Raw genomic sequence first — 20,911 nt, 5'->3', positions numbered from 1 at the left:
TCACCACTAATGCACTCTATAATCATAGAATACATGAGTTGGACGGAACCCTGATGATAATTTAGAACAATGCCCTGTGACGCAGGAATATGCAGCTGTCCCGTATGGGGATCGAACCTGCATCCTTGGCATTATCAGCACCACATTCTCAGACCCTCTGAGTGCCCCTGTTTTCCAGGGCCATCCCTGATTTAGAGAAGCCGTCCTGGTTTCTGATTTGATCCCGGAATGTCCCACTTTTCCTTAGGATGTCCCTGTTTTCATTGGAGAAATGTTGGAGGGTGTGAAGTTATCTGACCCCCCCAAGCTGTCTGAAGGCAATGTTTTTAGTGTTTTATTATGTTTTTATATATGTTGGAAGCTGCCCAGAGTGTCCAGTAAGATCTGTGGAGTATAAATAGCAAAATTATCATTATGCAATGGGACGTCCCTATTTTCATCAGAGAAATGTTGGAGGGTATGCATTCTAACCGACTGAGCTGCCCATAATCTGTGTCAAGCATATGTTGCAGAATACATGTGTGATAAAACACCAGTTTGGATGGGCCTTTATTTGCAGAAGCTGCATTGCCCCCGCCCCCTCCAGAAAGCAAAGATGCTAGGTTGGCCTCAACTAGGGCCAGGGCCTTCTCAATATTGGCCCCGACTTGGTGGAACAGCCTATCACAAGAGACCAGGGCCCTGCGGGATTTGGCATCTTTCCGCAGGGCCTGCAAGACGGAGCTGTTCCACCTGGCCTTTGGGTTAGCTTCTGTTTAATATTTACGCTTCATCTTTTATCGGTGGGTTATTTTTGAAATTGAGACCTGCAGTTTTAATTGAATTTTTAAATTTGTATTTTAATCTGTTATTTTAAATTGATCGTGTTTATGTGTCTTATTTTGCTGTGGTTTTAATTGATGTTAGCCGCCCTGAGCCCGGTTTTTTTGGCTGGGAAGGGCGGGGTATAAATAATTTTATTATTATTTTATTATTTATTATTAATTCATTTCAATTGTGCAAACCTGGATTTCTGGTGCCCAGCTGAATTCCCTCCTGCCAAGTGCTGACAATCTGAAGGCAACCTTCATGCACTTCCTAGCATGGAGCAGGAGGCTGCGTGGCAGGCATGGTCTGGTGCCACGTGGTGGCAGCATCGAGGCAGCTTCCTTGCAACCTGCTGCCCTTGGCGAAGGTTCTGGAATCCCACTGGCTTTGCTCTCCTTTCGTGAGCATTGGAGGTCTTTTGTCAGGCCCTGTAAGGTGATGCCGGGAGTGGAAATGAAAACCTGAACGTACAATTGCAGGATTCTGTGACCTCAGCACCGTGGGGGGTCACCGGTGCTTTTACTTGTAGCATCAACAACACACCCAGGAAGGAAAGACCCAGGAAAAAAACGAACCTTTATAGTACAAAGATGCATGGCTCTGGTTAAAGGAACCAACAGTTGATATGATATAAGCAAAAAGTCCCCCTTTGCAGTCATTGTACACCTTCTATGGTCACATCCACAACACCTGCTTAAAGGTCACCCAGCAGCTGCATGTGGAGGAGCGGAGACGCAAACCCGGTTCACCAGATTACAAGTCTACCACTCTTAACCACTACACCACACTGGCTCTCCTGGGAACCATAGTTTTTACAGGTGACAGGGGTGACACGTAATTTGTGGGTCTCTCTGAGCTGATTTGTGGGTCTCTTTCAGCAGATCGGCAGGATTTTTTAAAATTTCATTTCAAATCCAGTTTCATAAGGCTTTTCCTGCTCTTCCGGTTCCGATTTAATTTGCAAAGAGTGAAGGATCGTGTTCTTTGTTTGCAGGAAGCTGCTTCAAAACTGAGCGAAAGCAGGTTGCAAAGATGCAAATAATAACTTTGCTTTGTCGATTAGGCATAGCACACTTGGGTCACACAGCTTTTTCAGAGCAGCAGCTCACTTGCATACCACAAGGAAGAGCAACCGGGTCGCTCTTAAGAGCCAAGGGCTGGATACAACCCTAGGACCTCCACTAGGGCAATGAGGCTTCCCCCAATCTCACCACCCCCAACATTTGCCCTGAATACCATTTGCTGGAAATCACAGGAGGGGAGGTTGCTCTCTTGCTCGGATCCTGCTTCCGAGTTTTCCATCGGAGCATCTGGTTGGCCAGTGTGAGAACAGAATGCTGGACTGGATGGAACTTTGGTCTGGTCCAGCAGGTCTCTTCTTATGTTCTTAAATAAATTTATTATCATTATTCCAAATACAGTGGTACCTCGGTTTCTGAACATCTCCGTTGACCAACATTTTGGTTTTCGAACGCTGTAAACCCGGAAGTAAATGCTTAGGTTTTTGAACGTTTCAGAACTCAAACAGTGTGCCAGAACGGATTACGTTTGAAAACCAAGGCACCACTGTATACTGCAAGAGATCCATCCAATTTACTCATGAGTAAACGGACCAAAGGCTGATCCTGGAATTCCAGGGAAACTTCCTATCCACAAATATGTTGTTGTTTGTTTGTTTGTTTGTTTGTTGAGAAGTGAGCTTTGGGGGTGAAGTCAAACCATTGGAAAGTTGCAGTGCCTGCAGTAGCTGTAGACACCGATACAGGAGAGACATGTTTTGTTGCAGCTGGGGCAGATGAAAGGGTCCAGTTGTTCTGCTGTAGATGCACCATGGCGTTTCTTCTCTCTCTGATCCTCCCAGCGGTCCTTCCTCCTCGGGTCACTGCTGTGGATGCAGGACCTGACTGCCTGTCTCCAGGACCTGTGGTCTTCTGCAAGGGATTCCCACATGGCCGAGTTGATGTCTCCAGCCTTCATGTCATGTTTGCAGGCATCCTGGTAATGCAGAGTTCTGCCAACAGGCCTGGAGCCAGCTCCCCGTAGAGCACGTCCATGGGGATCCTGCCATCTTCGATCCTGTGGATATCTACGGCACAGTCAGAAAATGGTGTGCTTGTATGTGTGGAATTATCCCAACAGGAGAATCACAGAATCCTAGAGTTGGAAGAGACCACAAGGGCCATCCAGTCCAACCCCCTGCCAAGCAGGAAACACCATCAAAGCATTCCTGTCAAGCCTCTGCTTAAAGACCTCCAAAGAAGGAGACTCCACCACACTCCTTGGCAACAATTGCCACTGCCGAACAGCTCTCACTGTCAGGAAGTTCTTCCTAAAGTTTAGGTGGAATCTTCTTTCTTGTAGTTTGAATCCATTGCCCCGTGTCCGCTTCTCTGGAGCAGCAGAAAACAACCTTTCTCCCTCCTCCATATGACATCCTTTTATATATTTGAGCATGGCTATCGTATCACCCCTTAACCTTCTCTTCTCCAGGCTAAGCATACCCAGCTCCCTAAGCCGTTCCTCATAAGGCATCGTTTGCAGGCCTTGGACCATTTTGGTTGCCCTCCTCTGAACTGCAAAGTCCTGTTCTGATAATGCCGATTGCAGTCTCAAGTGCAGCTCTCGCTGAGCCATGCCGGCTCCTGCACCCCCTGCCACATGGGAAATCAACACTTAAGACCTGTTGCCCCTGCCCAGTGAATTGCAGAGGTTAATCAGGCGCCCCAGGGACCAGACTCTCCAGCTGCTGTGCATCAAATCCTTCCCTTCCCCACATCAACTCTTCCCATGCTGCGGGCAAACTGGAGGATGGTGACGGAGCTAGGTGTCACTGGGCACAGCTGGCGTGCCAAGAGTGAGAGAGAGAGAGGCCACTACTGCCAGCTCGGGGTTTCCTCGAGAGCTGAGTGACACATGCAGACTCAACAGTTGTCACACTTGATATGACCATGAAGCCTGACGGGGCTGAAGAAGAAGAGTAGAAGAAGAGTTTGGATTTGATATCCCACTTTGTCACTACCCGAAGGAGTCTCCAAGCGGCTAACATTCTCCTTTCCCTTCCTCCCCCACAACAAACACTCTGTGAGGTGAGTGGGGCTGAGAGACTTCAGAGAAGTGCGACTAGCCTAAGGTCACCCAACAGCTGCATGTGGAGGAGCGGAGACACAAACCCGGTTCACCAGATTACAAGTCTACCGCTCTTAACCACTACACCACACTGCAACTAACTCTCCAACTAAACTAAACTAAATGTAAAATGCAGGAGCAGTCAAACACAACATTGGAAGAAGAAGAAGAAGAAGAAGAAGAAGAAGAGGAGGAGGAGTTGGAGGAGTTTGGATTTGATATCCCGCTTTATCACTACCCGAAGGAGTCTCCAAGCGGCTCACATTCTCCTTTCCCTTCCTCCCCCACAACAAACACTCTGTGAGGTGAGTGGGGCTGAGAGACTTCAGAGAAGTGTGACTAGCCCAAGGTCACCCAGCAGCTGCATGTGGAAGAGGGGAGACGCGAACCCGGTTCACCAGATTACGAGTCTACCGCTCTTAACCTCTACACTACACTGGCTTTCGAAGACGCATCAGAGGCACCTGACGCAGAATTACAATTCATTAGACAGAGAGATAGAAATCACACAGGCAATGGGCAAATTGCTCCCCAGTGAAGGCAAAGAAGCACCTCCCGATTCATTAAAAACTCGTTTTCTTGGTTCCAGCTATATATCTGTACTGGGTCTCCCACGCTTCTGGCCATTTGCTCTTGATGTGGAGAGCAGGAGTCTGTAGCTTCTGAAGTTCACACCAGATCCTTTGCCCAGTTCTCGTTTGCGGCTTAAACCTCCGCTATTTTTGCATTAAAACAAACAAACGAAAGCCCTTGAAAGGCATGGGCGGAAGGAGGTCTTAGGGTGCTATCCTGTATTCAAAATATGCTGGCTAAGGTGCTATTGCAAACTTCCCCAAAGCTACAAACTTTTTGTGGCACAGTTCCCACCTGCTCAGGACCTTTGCTGTTGAGCTTTTTCCCACCTGAGCGATAGCTTTAAAAAAAGATTAGACAAATTCATGAAGGAAAAAGGCTATTGATGGCTACCAGGGTGGATTAGATTTGCATCACAATTTAAATCACTAGTCAGTAAGACTTGATTTAAATCATTTTTTTTAAACAGAAAGTCATTCCTGCTGGTATAATCTTAATATTTACAACCAGATGAAGGTTTCAATTTTGGAATAATAAATTTTCAGAGTATTTTTTACAGTTATAACAATAATTTCTGATTTAGTTATACTATAAGAAATGCATAGACAGATGATTATGAAATTATTGTGAGGTTTAATAAATTAACTGTTTATGTTTGGACAACTTTCTGCTGTACTTTATTGGAAGGAGAAAAATAATAATTTCCTTAATAACAATTTAAACAATTTATTTAACTAAAACAATAACATTATAGCATATGTATCCATATTTGTTAACTGATGTGGTTAAACATTTTTTTAAAAAAACAGACTGATTTTCAGCACACATGAAAAACATAAAACAAATCCTTATTTCCTGATGGCCTTTGGACTATAATGTAACTTAAATAGAAAACTATATTTAGAAAGATATTTTCCTCCAAAATAATTTTGTTTTAAAAATCCAAATTAAACAAAAAAGATCGATTTAAATCAAAAGATCAATTTAAATCAAAAAAATTTTTAAAAATTATTTAAAAATAATAATCCAATTTTTAAAATATTTTTTTAAAAAGATCACTGATTTTTATCCACCCTGATGGCTACTAGCCAGGATGGCTGTGCTCTGCCTCCACAGCAGGAGACAGAAATGCCTCCGGGTATCAGTTAGAGAGCCAGAGAGCCAGTGTGGTGTAGTGGTTAAGAGCGGGAAAACTCGTAATCTGGTGAACCGGGTTCGCGTCCCCACTCCTCCACATGCAGCTGCTGGGTGACCTTGGGCTAGTCACACTTCTCTGAAGTCTCTCAGCCCCACTCACCTCACAGAGTGTTTGTTGTGGAGGAGGAAGGGAAAGGAGAATGTTAGCCGCTTGGAGACTCCTTCGGGTAGTGATAAAGCGGGATAGCAAATCCAAACTCTTCTTAGAATCCTAGAGTTGGAAGAGACCACAAGGGCCATCCAGTCCAACCCCCTGCCAAGCAGGAAACACCATCAAAGCATTCCTGACAGATGGCTGTCAAGCCTCCGCTTAAAGATCTCCAAAGAAGGAGACTCCACCACACTCCTTGGCAGCAAATTCCACTGTCCAACAGCTCTTACTGTCAGGAAGTTCTTCCTAATGTTTAGGTGGAATCTTCTTTCTTGGAGTTTGAATCCATTGCCCCGTGTCCGCTTCTCTGGAGCAGCAGAAAATAACCTTTCTCCCTCCTCTATATGACATCCTTTGATATATTTCAGCATGGCTATCATATCACCCCTCAACCTTCTCTTCTCCAGGCTAAACATACCCAGCTCCATAAGCCATTCCTCATAAGGCATCGTTTCCAGGCCTTTGACCATTTTGGTTGCCCTCCTCTGGACATGTTCCAGCTTGTCAGTATCCTTCTTGAACTGGGGTGCCCAGAACTGGACACAGTGTTCCAGGTGAGGTCTGACCAGAGCGGAATACAGTGGTACTATTACTTCCCTTGATTACTTCTTCAGTTGCTGGAAATCACAGGAGGGTAGGTTGCTCTCGTGCTCAGATCCTGCTTGCGAGTTTCTCATTGGAGCATCTGGTTAGCCAGTGTGAGAACAGGATGCTGGACTAGGTGGGCCATTGGCCTGATCCAGCCAGCTCTCCTTATGTCCTTACGGCCAATGGCCACACTAGCTGTGGATGATGGGAGTTGGAGTCCAACAGTCCATGGTTGTCGGTAACTTTACCATCCCTGACTCGCAGCTTTGCACCTGCTCAGTAGTAGAACAAGAACAGAGTAGAACTCTCCCCTGGAAGTTCTGTCTTCCAGGTCTTCTGCAGGCATAGCAAATGTCATTTCATAATCATGGTGAGAGCTAGGGACTCCCCTCTTCCCCAAATTAAAGCTAAGACTCCCCAGATGTATTTCCTTGTGCCATATTCCAAATTTAGGTGTTATCCCCCTGTTCTGAGAACTTGCAGAATACATTCACAAGCTGCTGGAAGAGGGGCAGAGACTGGAACCTATGCTTATGAGAAGATATCAGTGGTGTATCCTTTTGCAATATGACAATATCTTTACCAAAACCCTTGATAAAAGCTTCTGGGAAAGATGGGGGGGGGGGAGAGAGAATATGCCCATCCCTTCCTTTGTCCACCCTAGCCCCCTCCTCAAGCAACAGCATTGGAGATTATCTGAGCTCATTAGGAATAGATTCCATTGAGGCCAGATTGAACCATCTTTAATAACACTTAATCTGAGATTAAAGTATTGGGGGAGGAAGAATCAGGGTGGGGAGGTAGGGGGCTTAAGAGGTCTCAAGGCTTTTTCTCCAGTGGGAATTCCACAAAGAAAAGCAAGAGCTACGGAACCTTCCGAAATTAATACTTCAAAAGGCTTCTCTCCTGCTCCCCATCTCTAGATAAGAAATGGAGTCAACCATTGTTGCTGCCAGTAATGGGATTTTCGGATTTTCGCCCCTTCCTCTTGGCAGAAAACTGGGCCGTGCGCATGGAGAGAACACGATCGCCAGCGGTAGCAAGATGTGAGAAATTCCTGGGAAGTCATTTGAGACAAGTCATTCCTTCGGACGCTCTTCCCCTGTACACAAGCAACCAATGGTTAGAGGTTCAGGGGTTTAACCCTTTGAAGCCACAAACCATCTCTTTTGAAAGCCGAACCCCCAATTGCTGTCATTAAGGGTCCTGGCCCTATAAGCTCTGCCCTGGAAAATATAAGCTCCACTGTGCACATGTTCTCCCTCTGAAGTGGCAATGGGGGTGGTCTCAGGACTGGATGGTCTGCCATTAATAATAATAATAATTTATTTATTTATTTATTTATTTATTTATTTATTTATTATTTATACCCCGCCCATCTGGATGGGTTTCCCCAGCCACTCTTGCTGGCTTCCAACAATTCCCTCCAAAAGATTCAGAACAGACAAAAGAAAGCACTTGTTTGCACAGTTCATCGTTAAACCGTGGAACTCCCTGCCACAGGAGGCAGTGGTGGCCACCAACCTGGATTGCTTTAAAAGATGATTGGACAAATTCATGGAGGAGGAGAGGGCTATCGATGGCTGTTAGCCACCACAATGGCTATGCTGTGCTTCCACGGTCAGGGGCAGAAATGTTTCTAAATACTAGTTGTTGGAGACCGCCGGAGTGGAGAGGGCTCTTGTGTTCGATTCCCACTTGAGGGTTTCCCACAGGCATCTGGTTGGCCACTGTGAGAACATGATGCTGCAGCTGGACAAGATGGGCCATTGGCCTGACCCTGCATGGCTTATCGGGTGTTCCGACTTGCTAACTTCCACTTCTTGCTAAGTTCCACAGTGGCAGGCGGGTTCACAAACACCTGTGGATATCATAGTTGCCGAGTGCCCCGGGAAAGAAAGGACATCCTGTTTTTTCACGTGGTCATTTTGTTGTCGTTGTTTAGTCATTTAGTTGTGTCCGACTCTTCGTGACCTCATGGACCAGAGCACGCTAGGCACTCCTGTCTTTCACTGCCTCCCGCAGTTTGGTCAAACTCATGTTGGTAGCTTCAAAAACACTGTCCAACCATCTCATCCTCTGTCGTCCCCTTCTCCTTGTGCCCTCCATCTTTCTCAACATCAGGGTCTGTTCCAGGGAGTCTTCTCTTCTCATGAGGTGGTCAAAGTCTTGGAGCCTCAGCTTCAGGATCTGTCCTTCCAGTGAACACTCAGGGCTGATTTCCTTAAGAATGGATAGGTTGGATCTTCTTGCACTCCATGGGACTTCCATGGACAGCACCCAAAATGATCCATGGTCATTTTGGGTGCTGCGATTTTGCTCTCTCTCCCAGCCCCAAAAAAGCCTTTTCTGGGGGTGAGTGAGGTCACGTGAGGTCATGTGACTCAATAAGGAGTGCGTCCCGGAAGACATGCGTCCCGCTTTTGGTTCTGAAAAAGTTGGACAGTATTAGAGCTGGATGATGATCCAACTGCAGCTGCTCTCTTGCGTATCGACCTGCGTAACACTGCTTCCCACTGTGGAAGCTGACAGCCACCAAGAGCCCTTTCCACACTCTCACAGACCCTTCCTGATTCCCTCCATTTCGGTCAGTCTTGTCTGACCCAAACAAACTCTGCATGGAGCCTTGGACACTCCTTGCTTGGGTTTTCCCCTGCTCCAGAGGGAAGGCACAAACCGATGGCTTCAAGTTGCAAGAAAGGAGATTCTGACTAAACATCAGGAAGAGCTTTCTCACAGTAAGAGCTGCTTGACAGTGGAACAGTCTCCCTCGAGCCAGTGTGGTGTAGTGGTTAAGAGTGGTATACTCGTAATCTGGGGAACCGGGTTCGTGTCTCCGCTCCTCCACATGCAGCTGCTGGGTGACTTTGGGCTAGTCACACTTCTCTGAAGTCTCTCAGCCCCACTCACCTCTCAGAGCGTTTGTTGTGGGGGAGGAAGGGAAAGGAGAATGTGAGCCGCTTGGAGACTCCTTCGGGTAGTGATAAAGCGGGATATCAAATCCAAACCCTTCTTCTTCTTCTTCTTCTTCTTCTTCTTCTTCTTCTTCTTGGGAAGTGGTGGACTCTCCTTCCTTGGAGGTTTTTAAGCAGAGGTCGGATGGCCATGTGTCCTGGATGCTCTAGCTGAGATTCCTGCATTGCAGGGGGACAGACTACATGACTTTTGGGGGTCCCTCTCCAATTCTATGAGTTCCACCTGTTATGTGGTCTGTGTTTGCCTGAGCTTGAGTCTGGACTAAGGATTCTGAGTTCCTGATTCGATACACGATGTCCAATCAAAGAACATTTCAGGACTGCCATTGGCCCTTGAACTCTGAGTTGTGATTCGCAGCTTGGAAGTTTAGACAGCCAATCACGCTGGGAGTGGGAGTGGCCCAGGCTTTCAGGAACGTATATAAGCAGTTGCTTTGCCCCTGTTGTCCAGTTACGTCATTCAAGAAAGGTTCTTGCTGTTATTGCTGTGTCTTGCCTCGTCCACCCCCCCCCTTGCTTTTTTTGCCCCAGACTTCTGGAGCTCCCCACTTCCTGGGCTTCCTGTTTTGGGGACTCTTGTCCAGGCTGGCAAGGCCCTCCTGCCCGCTTTTCACTGGCTGTCTGTGACGGAGGTGCTGAGGAATTCGGGTGAGCCCTGGGACAGGAGGGGGCGGGCGGCTGAAGCCACCTCCTCACCCTCCTCCTGGCACACACCAGCTGTCTTTGTGGCGGCAAGAATGGCTCCTTTGACAGACGGGCGGGCTCTCTCTGGGCTCCATTGTGCAGAGCTAATAAGATGCGCCTCCCAGCTTATCGGGCAGCACAGAGAGCTGGCTTGGCCAAAACATGCTGCCCTGTGCCCTGACATTTCCAGTCGGAATAATGTCCTCCTTGAAGAGAAGAGAAAAGGCCTTTTCTCCCGGCGGCTGGGCAAAGGTCAAGACCCTTAGCTGGCATCAGTGGACTCCTTTGAGGAACGCCCCCCTCTCCAAGAAAATCAGGTGTTTCGGACAAAGTTTGGCAGGGTGACAGGAAAGCAAGGTGACTCCTGCCTGCATTCCCACAGCCGGCACTTGATCCTAAGAGCTGGATTTTGTTGCATTATATTCCCCACTTTGCAGAGACGTTCCAGGGGCAGACTGTGTGGTTCAGTGGTTAGGGAAGCCATCCGTCCCCAACCTGGTACAACTGGTGTCAATGGAAACATCAGCGGCAAAGTCTTTTGGAAGCTCAAAGACTGACATATGTATTACGGCCTGAGCTTTTATGGACTCCAGACTATTTCATCGGCTGCAGGAAATGTGATTCTGAATTTACAGGTGCACAAATGTATACATGGTTCTGTAAACAGTAAGGTCAGAAGGAAATGGAAATGGAAATGCCAGGAAATCCCTCTTGCCCGCTCATCAGGCAATCTCGGCAGATCAACCTGCTCAGTTATTTGATGAGGAAGGAGTTAATATCGGCATCTGTTTGCCTAGTGTGACCCTCCCCTGGGCAGGAGTCCTGGACAGCCTGAGCTGCTCCAACTGAGTAAATTACCTGCAGTGAAGGCCTGTCAATACACTTTGTGCTGCCCAGTCAGCTTTAAACACTCGTCCAGGGGGTGAAGTCCCCTGTGCTGTGCCGAGTGCGAATCACAGCAAGTGAGAAGGCCCACATCTTGGATCTGGCATGTTGGGGGTGGGTTCGGGGAAGAAATCGGTGGTCGCTGGAATTGTAGGACAGGGAAGAATAGAAAATGCGTTTTCACGCATCCCATAGTTTTTTTTTTTAAAATTATTTTTATTAAGGATTTTCAAAGGTAGTACAATGTCTCTCTCAAGTTTTTCCATATAACATTTTTATAAGTCAGTGTTGGTGAGACATTAGAAGAGAAAGGGGGGGAAGGGGGAAAGAGGTGGGTGGGGCAGGAGGTAGGTGGGGTGGGGTGACTGTGTTTCTTTTTTACTTGATATGAGTAGGGTTTGGTGTCAGCATTGTTTATGTAGGTTCTCTGTTGTTTGCTTGTGCTCGTTTGGCGGTGAGAGAGGTCGGAGTTGGCTTGGGATGTGGTTGTTCGTTTGTGGTTGGCTGTGGTGATCTTCGGTTTCCTGTGCGAGTGGGGTTGGTGGGTATTTTGGGTCAGGTTAGCCATATTGATTTGTATGCTGCACGCATCCCATAGTTAAACTGTGGAACTCGCTGCCACAAGAGGCAGTGGTGGCCACCAACATAGATGTCTTTAAAAGAAGATTAGACAAATTCATGGAGGACAGGGGGTATCCACAGCTACTAGTCATGATGGCTCTGCTCTTCCTCCACAGCTGGAGGCAGCAATGCTTCTGAATATCATTTGTTGGAAACCACAGGAGCGGAGAGGGCCCTTGTGTTCGAATCCTGCTTGCTGGTTTCTCATAATGGGCATCTGGTTGGCCACTGTGCAAACAGGTTTTCTGGACTAGATAGGCTATTGGCATGATTCAGCAGGCTATTCTTATGAACTACAATAAAATGTAGCAGTTCAGCATCACAGCAGTGCTCCTGTTCAGAGTTCTAGCCGGCCAGTCGGCTGGCTATACCCTCTTCCATAATCCTCCATCCTACGTTTTCCCCCATTCATTTCATTTCTTACTGACACTCAATATTCCATGCCGACAAAGCATTATTAGTGCTAAAAACACTTTTTGTGGGGCTCAACCCAGGCTATGAGCAATGGAGGGGCACAGCTGGGGACTCAAGTGGCATGGTGGTTGCCTCACTCTGCCTAATGGTAGAGCCGGCCCTGCCCCAACAGCAGCATTGGGCAGAGAGTTGGGGGTTGGACTAGATGGCCACCGGGGGTCCCTTCCGACTCCACAATTCTACGATTCTATGACCCAAGAATTACACACACCGACTCCAGGATTGTCCTGCATGATGGGGTTAAGCAGACTTCCTGTTCTCTCTTGTCTCCAAAGTCTGTCTTGAATTAAAACACACACACACACACAGAGAGAGAGAGAGAGAGAGAGAGAGAGAAGTGCTTTAGATGCATTAAATAATCCCGAAAAGGCTTCCTCGGTGCTCCAGACAAGAGGAAATAATTGGAGATTGATTGACAGCCCAGAGAGGGAAGAAAGGAAGCGGTGAGATGCTTCTGGTCTGCCAGACGTTGTTTTCGCAGAAGGACCAGACGGCTGGATGTCTGCCTTGGCTGATGTTGCTCACCCCGTCTTTCCCAGCTGAAGAAACACAAGTTTGAAACCACGTACCGGTAGATCTGCAACAGGACTTCCTCTGTAATTACAGCGCCTCGTAATGGCCACGTGCCTACAAGACTTCCACAGCACCATGCAATCACGGCCATTAGGCCTAAGAAGATTAGGGTGCTCCCAGACTGCTGCTTTCGCCCCGTCATGTTGTCGCTTTTCTCCAAGTAACAGAAGTGCTGACACAGCAGTCACATCACAAGGGAGTTGCGCCGATCTCTGCGCCGAAGGCCCCCCCTCAGCCAGCCTTGCAAGATCAGCAAATAATGCAGCACTCTTATTAATTTCAATTATCGTTAATTGCATTTGTAGCCCACTTTTTTTTAACCTCCAAGGTTAAAAAACAACCCTGCAAGGAAGGCCGAGAGGCAGTAACGGGCCCAAGGTCAGCCAGTGAGCTTCATGGCCAAGTGGGGATTCGAAACCTGGTCTCCTGGGTCTTGGTCCGACACTCTAACTCCTAGGCCACGCTGCCAGGGTGAGACCATCTACTGTGCATGCCAAACCAGGGGTCCCCTCTTCTTTGAGGTTCCTCCTCAAAGGTGGCGAAGGGCAATATCTGGCCTTCAATTTTGCGATATATCACCAGTTAAACATTGCGATATACTGAGAAACAGTTTCTATCCAAAAGCGATTTTGGTTTTAAACGCAGTGTAAGGCAGTCTCTGTTTGTATTTAGTTGAGAAGCATCAGAGTTTTTAGGGGGCTAACCAGGTAGGCTAACCAGTTTAGGAGGGACAGGAGGCGGGCAGGTGTGGAGGACTCCCAGGTCCTGAATGGGTTAACTGTGCCCCTAAAGGAGCAGGTGTGCAGCCTGGGAGTCATTTTGGACTCACAGCTGTCCATGGAGGCGCAGGTTAATTCTGTGTCTAGGGCGGCTGTCTACCAGCTCCATCTGGTACGCAGGATGAGACCCTACCTGCCCGCGGACTGTCTCGCCAGAGTGGTGCATGCTCTGGTTATCTCTCACTTGGACTACTGCAATGCGCTCTCCGTGGGGCTACCTTTGAAGGTGAGCCGGAAACTACAACTAATCCAGAATGCAGCAGCTAGACTGGTGACTGGGAGCAGCCACCAAGACCACATAACACCGGTCTTGAAAGACCTACATTGGCTCCCAGTACGTTTCCGAGCACAATTCAAAGTGTTGGTGCTGCCCTTTAAAGCCCTAAACAGCCTTGGTCCAGTATACCTGAAGGAGCGTCTCCACCCCCATCAATCTACCCGGACACTGAGGTCCAGCTCCAAGGGCCTTCTGGCGGTTCCCTCGCTGCGAGAAGCAAAGCTACAGGGAACCAGGCAGAGGGCCTTCTCGGTAGTGGCGCCCGCCCTGTGGAACGCCCTCCCATCAGATGTCAAAGAGGAAACAAACTACCAGACTTTTAGGACACATCTGAAAGCAGCCCTGTTTAGGGAAGCTTTTAATGTTTAATAGATTATTGTATTTTAACATTCTGTTGGAAGCCGCCCAGAGTGGCTGGGGAAACCCAGCCAGATGGGCAGGGTATAAATAAATTATTATTATTATTATTATTATTATTATTATTATTATTATTATTAGGCATAGGCGGGATGGGGAATGAGTCGACAGGCATTTTCAGGATAGTATTGTTGCTTTTTGCAGGTCTGATGTACATTTTTCAGTTTCGTTGTTCTGTATGGGACAATGACAATAATTATTATTCATATGACTGCGTTGCCTCAGCCACTCGGGGCATTTCCAACTGCAAACGTTAAAAAGTCAGCAATATGTTTACTACCTTGATATCTGATGGGAGGACGTTCCACAGGGTGGGTGCGACTACCGAGAAGGCCCTCTGCCTGGTTCCCTGCAACCTTACTTCTCACAGTGAGGGAACTGCCAGAAGGCCCCTATAGATAAAGATTATCGTATTGTATATATCATGATGTTTGAAATAAGAATGGAGCCATGTCGAGTCACTGGCTGGCTTCACAGTTTTCCCCGCATCGTGATTTCCGCATAACACACACACACACAAACATCATGAATTGCAATATATTGCCAGGTCAAAAACTATGAAACTGATATCACAATATGCACATCAAACAGGTTTTGGACGATATATGGATATATTGGCCAGCCCTAGTCCCTGCTTCCTTGCGTCTCTGCAACCACTAAAGATTCAGGAGCTCTGATCTCTTTGCCATCTGGCAACCCCATGAATGGATCACGCTCCCCCTTTCATGCCATAACGCTTAAGATCTCTTTGAAATCCCTCGTCCTTCTTGGAGCATGAGCTCAGGCGCCGGATGTCCGCCTTAGCATCTGTGCGCAGTTAAGTGGAAGAGTCTTTTCCTGCTTCTGTGCAATATAAAACTATCATCGCCTTCTCTTTGATTTCGTTCTCTCACCCACCCGGGGATGCTTCAAGATCCTCTTGCAGGGGAATGGTCTGGGACGCAGGTGAGGGAAATGGAAAAGTCTCTGGTCTCCGCTCTCTGGGACTTTCGGTGCAACATTTATTATGAAGGGTAGAGAACCCCTTGAAAGATACTCGGAGTCGAGTGTGAATTTCATGCTCTTTATTCAGCTCATAGTAGTGAGGAATGCAGTTCCCCCAAAACGTTTGCTTTATATACACTATTTACACAATGGGCCCCACGTGATTGGCTAATTCCGGGATACTCCTGTATGCCAATCGGAATGCGGATTCACTTCCACCTGGAGCTGGATTGGGTGGCTTCTGCAGACCAATCAGACTGCTGCAATCTCAATCCTATTGTTCTGGGACCAGTCAGACTGCTGCCGTTTGGATCCTATTCAACTCAGTACATAACACCCCTTGACGGACAGCTGGAGCCCCGATTCCCAGGGAAAGCTTTTGCACATTTGGGATCAGGTGCCTTTGGGAGCTTGTGTAACTCCAGAAATGCCTCCTCCCTCCTATGGATCTGTCATTTTCAGTTTCTCAATCTCCACCTCCAAGTTGGAAGAAAGGAGATTCAGACTATACATCAGGAAGCGCCTTCTGAGAGTTTCTACTTTGGTGATCCCTCGTAGCCGAGTAAGATTGTCTTCCATGAACACGGTCTTAACAGTGAGTCCGTAAGTGACTGTGGAGGCCAATTCTGGATCCACAGTGAGGACATAGGTTCCCGGGCGGGAGTTGATCACGTGAGGGTTTGCAAAGCGTGCCTTCCTCTTAGCACATTTCTCCCTTTCTTCCTGAGTTTGAGCGTCTTCAAAGTCCAAGACACCTTTGGTGAAGGCTGTTCTCCAACTGGAGCGCTCACAGGCAAGTGTTTCCCATTTGTTGGTGTTTATACTACATTTTTTTTTTTATATTTGCCTTGAGAGAGACTTTGAACCTCTTTTGCTGACCCCCAGAATTACGCTTTCAATTTTTAAGTTTGGAATAGAGTAGTTGCTTTGGAAAACGATAATCAGGCATCCGCACAACATGACCAGTCCAACGAAGTTGATGTTGAAGAATCATTGCTTTGACACGGGTGATCTTTGCTTCTTCCAGTACACTGGCATTAGTTTGCCTGTCTTCCTGAGTAACGTGTTAAATAAGAGCAACTGGTGGTGGACTCTCCTTCTTGGAGGTTTCCAAGCAGAGATTGGATGGCCGTCTGCCATGGATGCACTAGCTGAGATTCCTGCATAGCAGGGGGTTGGACTAGATGACTTTTGGGGGTCCCTTTCAACTCTACGATTCTATGACCCAATTTGCTGCCTGAGATAAAGGCCAAGGTGACGCCATCCTTTCCCATGTGCAGAATCTGACCGGATGGGCTGTTATTCCAGCGCTGTTGACGGACAGTGGGCTGTAGTGGTTAAGAGCGGTAGACTCGTAATCTGGGGAACCGGGTTCGCGTCTCCGCTCCTCCACATGCAGCTGCTGGGTGACCTTGGGCTAGTCACACTTTCATGAAGTCTCTCAGCCCCACTCACCTCCCAGAGTGTTTGTTGTGGGGGAGGAAGGGAAAGGAGATTGTTAGCCGCTTTGAGACTCCTTCGGGTAGTGAAAAGCGGGATATCAAATCCAAACGCTGCTGCTGCTTCTATCTTAGGAAGGGCAGAGCAGGCTAAGCTTATGGGACTCCGAAGCAATGCCACCCCACAGCACCTGCCGTCTGATGCATCTGCCTCAGTCTGCCTTATGACAGGGCCGGCCTTGTCCCTCTCCAACCATTCCCATCAGGAGGCTTTTATTTGTGGGCGTCTCTTTCCGTGACTTGGGATCCTTCTCCCGAGATGCCGTCTCTCAGCCATATCATTAGACGTAGGTGGTGAGCCAGATTCTTTCCATTCCGTCAGGACCTTCGATCCAAACACGGTTTTGATTGATTCCCCCCCCCCCTGATGTCGAAGTTATGATACTTTCCTTCACTGCTGTTTTATGGTTGTTTTTATCACTAACAGCGCTTTTATATCTGTCTGCCGTTTTTTATTTTATTTTTATGGCCCGGTTCTGCTGAGCACTTAATGCGCCCGATTGTTGGAAATGTGGCCTATAAATTGATTTCGCCCAACGAACCTCGTAAATAACGACTGCCTCCCCTCCCGCATGGGCCCTGTTCCTCCCTGCAGAAGACACCCTCTTACTGACATCATCTGTCAGCCAGGCTTAGACAGCAGCGACAAGAAGAGAGTTTTCTCAAATGCTGCCTTAAGGAATCCTCTCCAACAGAAGATCCTCCAGAGTCCAAGCCTGAGCATCTTCAGGAGAAGCAATTCTTTAAAAAAATCTTTTAAAATTATTTCAACACATAACCAGCATCGTACAGATAAATAATTAAATGTCCCATCTCACCCAGGAGCTGGTGTTTAGGCAATGCGTGCAAAATAGCAACTAAATAACATAAAGCAATGAGAGCCCTTAACCTCAGTTTCGTGGGTTCGAGCTCCACGTTGGGCAAAAGATTCCTGCCTTGCAGCGGGTTGGACTAGATGACCCTTGGGTCCCTTTCCAATTCTACAGTGCTATGATTGACTGTATCGGGGTGTGGAATAGAGGCAAAAGCATAATAATAAAAAATATATTTCATAAGATTTATTCACTGCTTGATTGTAAAAAAAGAAACCTCAAAGCAGTGTACCAAAAAAAAAAAAGGTTTTTCGAAAACCAATAAGAAAAAGTAGCAACAGCAATTTGAAACTTAAAAAAAAATTAAAATAACATTAGACTAAAAGCAGATTAAAAGCAGATATTCTTCAGGTCTGGGTAGGCTTGTCCAAACAAAAATGTAAATCAAGAATAAATCAAAGGCGCCTGCTTGATATCATGAGGCAGGGAGTTCCAGAGACCAATTTCTTACAAGTGCATAACGGGTAATATGTGGCACTGGTAACAGTGCTAGTTCTGCTGCTCAAAGTGGTTGAGTACACATGGGGAAAGGTGATCTCACAGATAAACTGGTCCCAAGTTGTTAATATTAACCTTGAACTTGGCCCTGTGGCAAATCGGCAACCAGTGCGGATCTCGGCACACAGGCATTGTAATGTCTCAACGCCTCACCCCTTTCAGCAATTGTGTTGCAGTGTTACACACACACACACACACACACACACACATACACACACACACACTCGTCACCCGAAGCGCCTCGGAAGCTCTGCATGTTTGACAACAGAATCTAAGCTCATGTTTTTTTATAGGAGAAAGAAGTCGCAGAGATGCTGTCCAGAGAGCCCGGCTCCTTCCTTCTATAAATCACCCTGCTGCAGCTCCTGCTCTGCGAAGAACAGGATGACATGCCCACTACACAGTATAATAATACTTTTGCTGTACAGTGGGAAGCTCAGAAAATGCTGGGCGCAGACTCAAGTAACTTCGGCTGGGATGCACCAGATCGGAAGCTCAGAGCACCCCTCTCTTCCCATGACGGCCCCAACCATAGCAATGTGTTACTTATTGTCACAGAAACAAATCAAGGTTATAGGGGACCCCCTGCACCCCAAAGAATTAGAGCAATGGTTCCCAAAGTGGGGGGGGTACTGTCCCTGGTGGTGATGGTGCTGGAGATGTAAATGACTCTCTGACTTTGAGAAGCTGGTATCACAGGAACAATATTTGTTGAATCAATTAAACTAAATAATTTTAATTGGATTGGGGTTTTTTTTAAAGGCACAATTAATTGTGACTGTTTTGAATTTCATTGCTTTATTACCTTTTTCTAGGGTGTTGAAAAGGTTCGGGAAGTGTGGTCTTAGAAAAAGGGAGAGGCTGAATATCTTGGTGCAATTGACTGCCAAAGCTAAAGGTGTATTCAAAGAAAATGAGCAGAGGTTTGCAACCACAGGTGTCACCTCTCCTTCTTTTGTCCTATGGTGATGCTTTTGAATTTTTGTGTGTGAATTGCACCCCCCTTCACGTTGCAAAGACCCCCAAGGGCAGGGACTGCAAGTTAAGTTTCTTAAGAGAGGAGTAGCAGGTGGCACTGTGGGTTAAACCACAGAGCCTAGGGCTTGCTGATCAGAAGGTCGGCAGCTGATTAGAAGGTCGGCGGTTCAAATCCCTGCGACGGGGTGAGCTCCCGTTGCTCGGTCCCTGCTCCTGCCCACCTAGCAGTTCGAAAGCACAAAGTGCAAGTAGATAAATAGGAATTGCTCTGGCAGGAAGGTAAACGGTGTTTCCATGCGCTGCTCTGGTTCACCAGAAGCGCCTTAGTCATGCCAGCCACATGACCCGGAAGCTGTACGCCGGCTCCCTCGGCCAGTAACACGAGATGAGCGCCGCAACCCCAGAGTTGGACACGACTGGACCTAATGGTCAGGGGTCCCTTTACCTTTACCAAGCTACACGATGGATGCATTGCAGGAGGCTGGACTAGATAATACTTGAGGGTCCTTTCCTACACTACAATCCTTTGATATTTATTCCAGGGCACAGGAATGTTGTTGTTGTTGTTGTTCAGTCGTTCATTCGTGTCCGACTCTTCGTGACCCCATGGACCAGAGCACGCCAGGCACGCCTATCCTTCACTGCCTCTCGCAGTTTGGCCAAACTCATGTTAGCAGCTTCGAGAACACTGTCCAACCATCTCATCCTCTGTCGTCCCCTTCTCCTTGTGCCCTCCATCTTTCCCAACATCAGGGTCTTTTCCAGGGAGTCTTTCCTTCTCATGAGGTGGCCAAAGTACTGGAGCCTCAACTTCAGGATCTGTTGAGGCTCCAGTACTTGAACAGTACAGGAATGTAAATTGGCACAATTTCAGTTAAGGCCAGTGCTCAAACTGGGGTGTGATGGCATGCCTTCCTACTTCTTCCTTGGATGTTTCAGAGGCGAGGTTAGATAGCCATCTGTCAGGGATGCTGTAGCTGCGATTCCTGCATTGTAGGGGGGTTGGAATAAATGACCCTCAGGGTCCCTTCCAACTCTGTGATTCTTTTTTTAGTATGGTGCAGTGGCTAGAGTGTTGGTCTAGGACCAGGGAGACCAGGGTTTGATTCCCCACTTGGCCATGAAACTCACTGGATGACCTTGGGCCAGTCTCAACCTAGCCTACTTCACAGGGTTGTTGTGAGGATAAAGTGGGGGGGGGGAAGGAGAGGTATGTCAACCACCTTGAGCTCCTTGGAGGAAAGGTGGGATACAAATATAATCATAATCATAACAGGTTTGCTTCCTGCCACTCCAGGGAGAAAAATTGGATCTAGGGTGGCTTCACTTAAGAGAGCAGATTTCTGTTCAACAAGAGAAGAAGCTCCTTGATGGCACAAGAGCTGTTTGGCAGCAGGAACCATTGCTTACCCTCCAACATTTTTTTTTTTATGAAAATAGGGACGTCCTATTCAACAACAACAACAGCAACAACATTTATACCCTTCCCATCTGACTGGGTTGCCCCAGCACAATACAACATTAAACATTAAAAAAAAACTTCCCTATACAGGGCTGCCTTCAGATGTCTTCTAAAGGTTGTAGAGTTACAGGTGAAAATCTAAAAATTAGAATATCGTGGAAAGGTTCATTTCTTTCAGTAATTCAACTTAAAAGGTGAAACTAATATATGAGATAGACTCATGACATACAAAGCGAGATATGTCAAGCCTTTTACAGGTGGGTAGCCGTGTTGGTCTGCCATAGTCAAAACAAAATCAAAAATTCTTTCCAGTAGCACCTTAGAGACCAACTGAGTTTGTTCCTGGTATGAGCTTTCGTGTGCATGCACACTTCTTCAGATACAAGCCTTTATTTGTTATAACTGTGATGGTTATGGCGTACAGCTGATGAGAACCCCAAATTAACCACCTCAACTTTGGGGTTTTCATCAGCTGAACACCAAAATCATCA

This window comes from Lacerta agilis, chromosome 7, assembly GCF_009819535.1.
Source record: "Lacerta agilis isolate rLacAgi1 chromosome 7, rLacAgi1.pri, whole genome shotgun sequence".
NCBI classification, from domain to species: domain Eukaryota; kingdom Metazoa; phylum Chordata; class Lepidosauria; order Squamata; family Lacertidae; genus Lacerta; species Lacerta agilis.
This window is presented reverse-complemented; position numbering follows the sequence as displayed.